This window comes from Myodes glareolus, chromosome 2, assembly GCF_982192425.1.
Source record: "Myodes glareolus chromosome 2, mMyoGla1.1, whole genome shotgun sequence".
NCBI lineage: Eukaryota > Metazoa > Chordata > Mammalia > Rodentia > Cricetidae > Myodes > Myodes glareolus.
The window spans coordinates 140,107,509-140,116,429 of NC_142027.1; the positions used below are offsets into that span (position 1 = coordinate 140,107,509).

At 36.4% G+C, this 8,921-nt stretch overlaps 1 pseudogene; it reads left to right on the top strand.

The window, feature by feature from the left end:
- Positions 1-1,806: 1,806 nt before the first annotated feature.
- LOC125393320 (mitochondrial fission regulator 1 pseudogene) lies at positions 1,807-2,792 on the top strand (annotated as a pseudogene).
- Positions 2,793-8,921: the final 6,129 nt, after the last annotated feature.

The window sequence follows — 8,921 nt, forward strand, 5'->3', positions numbered from 1 at the left end:
CTAAGGGAGTCATTTTTGGGATTACAGGAGACTTGATTATATATGGGATCCCAGGTCCAAGGAGAGATCCCCAGATTGGGGTATAGCCTTTTATGAATGTGGTACCCCTGGCAGCAGGACTAGGACGTATCCCTGGTGCATGACCTTACCCTTTCTGAGGTGTGGATGGGGGTGGAAATGGAAGGGAGCATGTGGAGAAGAGGGGCAGGGGAACCATGATTGGTATGTAAAATGAATAAAAAAATTAAAAAAAAAGAAAAATAATAGCTTTGAACTAATGGTACTAGAGACAAGCTGGAAAACCTAAATCATGCTGGCATTGAATTTTGGAATGAAAAAGTTATGGAGTACTTAGAGCTCAGTGGAATGTTCTATGAGATCTTAGAAAATAAAAATATGGAGACTAGCTGTGATGGAGGACTAGCTTGTGAAGTTTCAGAGGGAAGAAAAGACTCTATAAGTATATTACATAATATTTTTAATTAAGAATCCTTGATTCTGGTGAGTTTTTGCTGAAGAAATGACTTTGACTAACAATACACCAGAACCACTAAAGTGAAGCTTTTGCCTTATTGGGACAATCTATACTGGTTATCTGCAGTTGAAGAAACAGCTGTGATTCAGAAGAGACCAGCATAACTGAGGAAAAATTTGGGAAATACTTCCTCCTGATCAACACACAGAAAGACAGACAGAGCAAAGACAATTCTTTGTGCTTGCAACTCTATTTGATAATGTGTGAGAGTTTCCCAAGTGCTGCTGGTTTTGAAGGCATGGCAGAGTGATGGAGATCCTAAGATTTAGAGCTAATGATAGCCTATAAAAGGCCATTGTTGAGAGGCCAGCCTCACTTGCAACCGAAGTCATAAGACAATATATACGATTAAATGGTAAAATTGACTTAATATATTTGTTGTCATGCATAGCATGTGTCTTCTGCAGTGTTCTGATGGAATAGAATTCAATTACCCTTGTATACTAACATATTATATCCTTATATATCCATAAATAGAAAAGAAGAAAATTCAATAAGTATAGTGATTGGTATAAAGATGATAGGGAGAAAGTAGAAGGTAGGAAAAAGAAGAGGTAGCTTTGGAGACCTAAAAAGTCAGGAGGAAGACATTTTGTCTAAATAGACTAAAGAGGCTGAGGTAGAAATAATGCTTTTCGGTAACATAAATATCCAGTCTTCCAGAAGGCTGTGGAAGGGTTCCTGAAAACCAGGCCCATATATTTGATGAAAGGAGAAAGCAAAGCAAAGGATTAAGGAGAGACTGGTGAAAAAGCAAACACAAAACTAAAGCAACAAACATAGTAGAGAAAAACAGACTAGAGTCCAAATGATCACAACTCTCAGTTTTTTAATACTACTCTTCCATCCTCCAGTGATAATAAAACATTCAGAAATATTTTTAAGTTTACTTTTCCCCAAAGTAAAATATGCACTGTGTATCTTTTTTATTTATCAACAAAGGAGGAGGCACAGTTATAAATGTATCTGTTACATATGATAATGAATTTATCTGTTGTAATATAAGTTGAAAATAGTTGAGCTTTAGTAGAGCCCATCTGGCCTTAGGACACAGAAAATCCTGTTTGCAAATATAGATAACAAAGATAGTAACTAACTAGAGTAGATAATAATCCTAATTATAGAAATATTAGTGAAAGTCCTGGCTATAGTTCTTTTTAAAATACTAGAAGAAGGTGGGCTGCGGTACAGTGGAGTGTGCTCTATGGACCATATGCTGCTATGGATTCCTGAAGCACTTGAACTGAAGGTTGGGAAGATGCAGACACTAAATGCTGGGCTGGATTAAGTGCCTGCTGAGGATAGTGGTTCAGCAAGTTGGGGTCAACATGCAGTTGGTACTTTGGTCTGGAAAGCCATATGGTTCATCTCGAAGTATGGTAAGGAAGATTGGTACCAACTTGTCTCTGATTCAGTGTCCAATAGTTCAATGTCAGCTTGCCAGCCATGCAACAGAATGGAGTCCCACCCACCCAGGAAAGGATGCAGTGACATCTTTTGCTGATTTTGGGTGGATAGCCACAGAAGAAGGGGAGTGCTCAACAAGACTCAGAGAAGAGGTCAGATCCAAGTCTCCCCTTGAAGATGAACTTCTTTGCTTTGAGAAGCCCCCAAGCAGGCACATTTCCTTACCAAACTTGTCACAAGATGAGCCTTCTCCAAAGACAACACTGCAGTGGGGAGGCCTTGCAGGAGATATCGGCACTTGAGAACGAGCTCGCTGCCCTTAGAGCTCAGATTGCCAAGATTGTGAACCTGAAGGAGCTTCTGGGTATTACTGCAGGTCATTTAGATTCTTCTACTGCAGCACCTCCACCTCTTCCCCCTCTTCCCCCCTCACCCCCCTCCTCCCCCTTCATCAATGCTCCACCAAAGTATGTCTGCTGTTGATCTTATTAAAGAGTGATGAGAGCAAAGACTCAATGCTGGAAAGACTTTGGCTAAGAGCAACTCAAAGCCGCCTGACATGTCAAATATGCTAGAGATCATTAAAGACATGAATAGTGTGAAACTGCACTCAGTTAAGAGGTCAGAGAAAGATGTAAAGCCTAGTGCAGTGGATACTACTGACCCTGCTGCCCTCATAGGAGAGGCTCTGAAAAAGAAGTTTGTTAATCGGTATCGCCAGGGTGAAGTTGAGAGAGGAATTCCAAAGCCAGAATGAGAGGCCACCTCAGACCTGGCCCTGTTTGGTCTGTATATATTGAAGTCTACAGGTAAAATGAAGGCATTAATTGAAAATGTTCCGGACTCCTAATGGACAATGACTCCTGGTTCACCTGTTGGCTTGCAAAGCTGAGTCTGGCTAGTAGAAATCACCAGTATTTAGTACATTCCTGACAGTAGTTTTCATGTGTCTTCTTTTTATCCTAATTAGAGGAGTGAGAGGTAGTGAAAGCACCAGAGGTTGGTTTGGTTATTAGGAGATGGCCAGTTTTGGAGCTTTTCTTAACACACATGTATTATGAGATGTTTTAAATAGGTTTTAATAGAGTTTCAGAATACAGACATGCCATTTGTGGATATTGGTGTTCATTCTCAATTCTTAACACTAATATCTGTGTGTGTATTATATGCACACATTTGTATATAAAACAGTATGTAAAAACTCACAAGGAATGGTATCAGTGAGAATCCTGTTATCTTCATTTTGAGTTTACTGGTCAGTGAGGGAACAGCTGGTATACCGTGTTATTAGAGGACAGTGTTGGAAATGGGAATGCTTTGAATAGGACTTACAAATGTTCTCACATTTTTTATCCTCCTGGAGCTGAGTCTACATAAGCAGCAGAAGATGTTCACTGCTGAGTTTCCGTATTGCTTTCTATTAGAGGAAACTGAGGGCCTGGAAGACTGCTTAAACCTCATTGCCATCCAATACTGGGAAGTCAGTGTACTTCTCAAATAGTAACAAATCGAATTATTGAATTAAATCACTTTTTAAATAAAAGCCAGAATGTACCATCAAAAAATACTAGAAGAAAACATAAGCAGTATTCTATATGATATAGCAATAGGAATGTGTTTCTCTCATAGGACTCCCTTTGTCCAAGAATTAGGGTCAACAATTGACAAATGAGACTTAATGAAACTGTTAGGCCTGCACAGGTAAAGAAACTATTAATCAGGTGAAAAGGAAATTTACAGAGTGGGAGAGAATCATTGCAAACCGTATATTGAAGAGAAGATTAATATCCAGAATATATAAAAAACTAAAAAAGAGTTAAAAAACAAACAAGACAAAAAACTGACCACTGCTACTACCACCTTCATCACTGCCACCACTGATAACAACAAAACAAAAAAAAAGAAGTTGGCACATTTGGAAAATGGGTTTGGGAATATGTTTTTAAATCTTTATCATCTTTGAATTTGGAAAATTCAAATCAAAACTGCTCTGAGATTTCATTTTACCCCAGAACAGAAAAGATGAACAGAACAACTAACAACAAATACTGGTGGGATGCAGGGAAAACAATTGGCTTTTAAATACAAATTATTCAACCAACAAAGTCTTGAGATGAAGGGGTTAAATGAATGGAATAAAATTACTTATGGCTCCATATTGCAGTGATTATGGGGTCAACTAAAACTCTCTACTCCTTCAAAATGAGCATAGTTATAACTCTTTTCTTAAGAGTCAGTTATACCAGATTCTGCAGTGTAGTTTCAAGGTTTCTTACTGGAAGCTCAGAGTTTCTGGTCAGGACCCTGACACTGTCAGAGTAAGAGTGCCTGGTTGGTGTGCAGGTAGTTGAGGAGTCTGGGATGCTCTTTTTCTGTAGGTTGGATTGCATATTGCTTGACTTACCAACCATTTCATAATGTTTAATTTTCTAAGTGTTTGTTTGTTAATTATCTCACTTTGGAATTTCCTTGTTTTACATTATAGATTTGTGTCATATGGCAGCTAATTACTCTCACCTCCCTTGAGATTTCTTTTTGGGGGAAAAAGTGTCTAGGAGAGATTTCCTTTTCTGAATTAGTTCAAAGTATTTTAATGAATTAACCTATAATAATCAAATTATCGCTGATACTATGAATAGTCACCTGCTCAAATAAAATTATGCACTGATTAGAGGAATTATTTACCTTTTTTAATGAATCAGGGTACTCCGGAAGCACATGTGTCTAAGCTGGGTACTTGTTACTGGTATCTAGTCTTCAAGATACCATTTTGTCTTATTATATTCATCATTATTCATAGAACTCTGTGTAAAATGTCAAATTATTTTTGGGATATGTTTGATACAGGATTGATGTGGGATTCCCCTCTGTATGCTGTGAATGCCACTGTTTTGGGCCTGTGATAAGGTAGGGCAGAGCTAGGCAGGAAAAACTAACCTGAATGCTGGGAGAAAGGAGGCTGAGTCAGGGAGAAGCCATGGAGCAGCCGCAGAAGACAGACACACTGGAACCTTGCTGGTAGGCCAAAAGCTTCATGATAAAATATAAAATAATGGAAATGTGTTAAATTAATATGTAAAATTTATCCAATAAGAAGCTAGAGCTAATGGACCAAGCAGTGGCCCAAACTTTAATTAATAACGTTTCTGTGTGGTTATTTCAGGAGTCTGGGCGACCACGAAATGAACAAGTGGCCTTCCTACTACACAGGATGATTTTTTAAAATTAGAAATAAAGAATTTTAAGATTTTATTTCAATGAGTACAAGACTGAATGGATTTTCCTCTGGTTATGAGAAAGTGTGCCACTCAGTTTTCTATAAAGCTAAATTTCAGCCTTTCTACAGTTAGGTATAATGTTCAATAGCTAGGCAAACAGCTTGTTACTATAAATCCTCAAAGAAAGATCCCCCATTTTGTTTCATCACAATAGAGGAAAAAGTACATTTTTAATTAAATTATTTCTTTACCCAACAAAGTTTGAACATTAGTTTTTGTTAATTAAGTTACTCTCTCATAGTCATAAGTAAATTCAATATTTTGTTTGATTATATCAAATAATAATATTAAAATGCCTTTTTAAAGTAATTATATTTAATGGTCTTCTTGTATATCTTCCAATGCTGAATTTATACTGAGTAAAGGAGGCAATAATTTTCTCTGACAATATACAAGTTTTACAACATTAGATTAGGAACAAAGTATGATGCTCTTGTGTTTTACTGAAATAAAGGAATATTTTAAAGGTCAGATTGTTTCAAAAGGTATCAAAAGCCGGGCGGTGGTGGCGCACGCCTTTAATCCCAGCACTCGGGAGGCAGAGGCGGGCGGATCTGTGTGAGTTCGAGGCCAGCCTGGTCTACAAGAGCTAGCTCCAGGACAGGCACCAAAGCTACAGAGAAACCCTGTCTCGAAAAACCAAAAAAAAAAAAAAAAAAAAGTATCAAAAGTGGGAGAATAAATCTGGAAAACATAGAAACTCACTGGATAATGCATAATGTATTGGGTTAACTTTTTATACTCCCTAGAGTTTATTTTCCACATTGGCCAATAGCACATATTATATATTAAATAAGCAAAAATAAAAAACCACAATTATTTGTCATTTATGTTATGATATATTTTACATGACATATTGATAAGTATGCAATTATAAATATTTATATTAGAAATTTTAAATTTCATATACTAAATGTGTTAGAGTACATGGGAAATGTTTGTAATGTATATTTTGGAAGCTTAATATAGTCGTTGAAATGTAAATCTTAAAATTATTCTAGACAATATGTTAGCACATATACATAAAGAAAGCCATGATCAGTTTCTTGCATACTGTTATATAGATTCATAGAAGTGTTACATTGAAAGGCTATCATGCTTTAAAAGTTGTTATTTTCTAGAAAATCTTAATAGCTAATGTTAAATGCCACTATAGTGTTCTATATTTTTATACTACCCAATCTTTGTATATGTAATCTGTATAGCATACTAGATAGTTTGGAGGCTCTATATTTGCTATATTATAGAAATGTTCTAGAGATTACTCATGGTGAAATGCAGTAGTGATAATTAACGAAACTAAAGATGCTTAAATTTTTAGGAAGTCAAATGTGAAACCATGTGTTTTGGACACAGAGTGCTTTCTCTCTTATGCTATGCAACAGCTGTCCTGTTACCAACTTTTAGTTTCTGCAGTCCAGACCTTCTGAATGAATACTTGACATGAGTGACAATGGTACATGTAGAAGCTGCCTCATGGCTTCTAAATAGTTCCCAGACTTTCTCTTACAGGTTCTTTCTTATCCCATTTAATATATGGGCATAGGATCTTGATTGACTCAATGCATAATGAATTGCTTTACAGATAAATATTGTTCTCATTTACATATGATAAATAGGTAATTCCTAAGACAATATTTTGTCTATTTCTTAAATGATGTTTGCGAATTGCAAGATATACTGCGCTTTACACCCTGGGCCATGAAAAATTCTTATTTTTTTTTTTTTGGATAGTGGTTGAGATTGTTTAGTGTCTTTGGTCAGAGTGAACACTTTAAAGCATTGATAATGTCAATTATCCATCTAGGTTTTTACTAGATGCTATGTAGCGCTATAGTCATTACAAATAACAATATTAAAAAAGTATTGGAGAAAGTACATGCTAAGCATGTTCTCCTGGAATAAATGATAGAGTCATTGGGAGGTTACTTATCTCTCCAAAATTGCCTTCATATGAAGTTCATGAACCTGATTTTGCAACACAGGTTATATTACTGCAGACTCTTCATCACTCAACACTACCCTGTTAACTGCCTTCCGGTAATCCTGTTTCCTTTACAGATAGCATTCAATTAAAGAAACATAACCTTTATTTGGCCACAGTGGTTATAAGATCCTAATTACTACCAAGCAACATTTATCAAGATATGGAAGTAAGCTTGAAATCTGTTGCATGACTGTTCGAACATATAAAAAAAAAAGCAGTAGAATTGAAAGTGGCCTGAACTTGAGATTTTGTTCACTCCCTGCTTCTAATTCTCGTTGTTTATAAACTTCCTTTCTGTGGTTCTAATGTAAGTGACCATCTCATGTGTGACATGTATCCTTTGCATTGGTGTCACTGTGGTTGCCAGTGGTGGAGTAGGCTGCATAGTGATCTTTATCCTTCTCCTAGTCTTCTATGGAATAATTCTAAACTCTCTCAGAGCTCATATTCAAGAAGGGAGGTACAAAGCCCTGTCCACATGATCCCCCATCATAGTAGTTGTCTGGTTTTTTGTTCCCTGTTTTTTCGTGCATGCCAGACCTGTTTCCTATTTTCCCAAAGATAAATTCATTTCTGTTTTTATACAGTTATTAATTCCATATTGAATCCTTTAAGAAAATTCAGAGATGAAAATTAATATTCAAAAACTTTGGCATAAAATGTTAAGTACAAATGTTAACTACAGAAAGAAACTGTGCTGAGAAATTACTAGCTGTATCAGTTGGGAATAAATTCTAACAAAGGGTCACTTTGTCTACTTAATGGATCACAAACATTCTTTTCATTCTATGAAGACCTCAGAAAAGGAGAATATATTATCCATTGAGCTTTTATATTAAATATGATGTATTTTGATCATATTCACACATCATTCCCTCACTTCCAACTCCTCCTCTATTTTCTCTTACCATTTTTTCATTCCAGTATTATGTGCACTTTTTATGTTTACCAGTATTTATATAAGTGTGGAGTCATCTATTGAGTATGGTATATTCCCAGAGGCAGCAATTTGAGGAAAACCAATTCTCCCTGTCTCAGGAGTCACAAATTGTCAAAGGATTTTCAGCTAGATGAGGGATTTCACTACTTCCTTCCTCATCCATTTTGGTATTTTGTCTGGCTTGATGTGTTAAGATCTTTTGCATGTAGTCACAGTATCTATGAGTTCAAGTGTACACATGTTTGTAGTATCTGGAAAACATCATTTACCTTCATTCACTTTTGTTGTTATATCTTTCAACCCTATCTTCTTTGATGGTTACTGAGCTTTGTGTGTGTGTGTGTGTGTGTGTGTGTGTGTGTGTGTGTGTGCGTGTGTTGAACATGTCCCATTTTGGTTTAAATTCGACAGTTTCTTATTTTCTTCATTTTATCAGTTGTGACTCTCTATATTCTTTGACACCAACTGCAAAAATTCTTCTTTGATGAGGGTTAAGCGAGGCACTGATGCTTAGAGATGGTAACACATGCCTTTAATCCCAGCACTTGGGATGAAGAGGCAGGCGGATCTCTGTGAATTTAAAGCAACCCTGCTCTACAAAGAAAATTCAAGGACAGCCAAGGCTGTTGTACAGAGAAACCCTGTTTTAAAAAAGATGCACTAACCTATAGGTATTGTTGTTGGAGGTTGCTTGTTTGTTCCTGGCCAGACAGACCCAAAATAATCACATAAAAACTGTATTAATTACAAAACTGCTTGGCCAATCACTTAAGT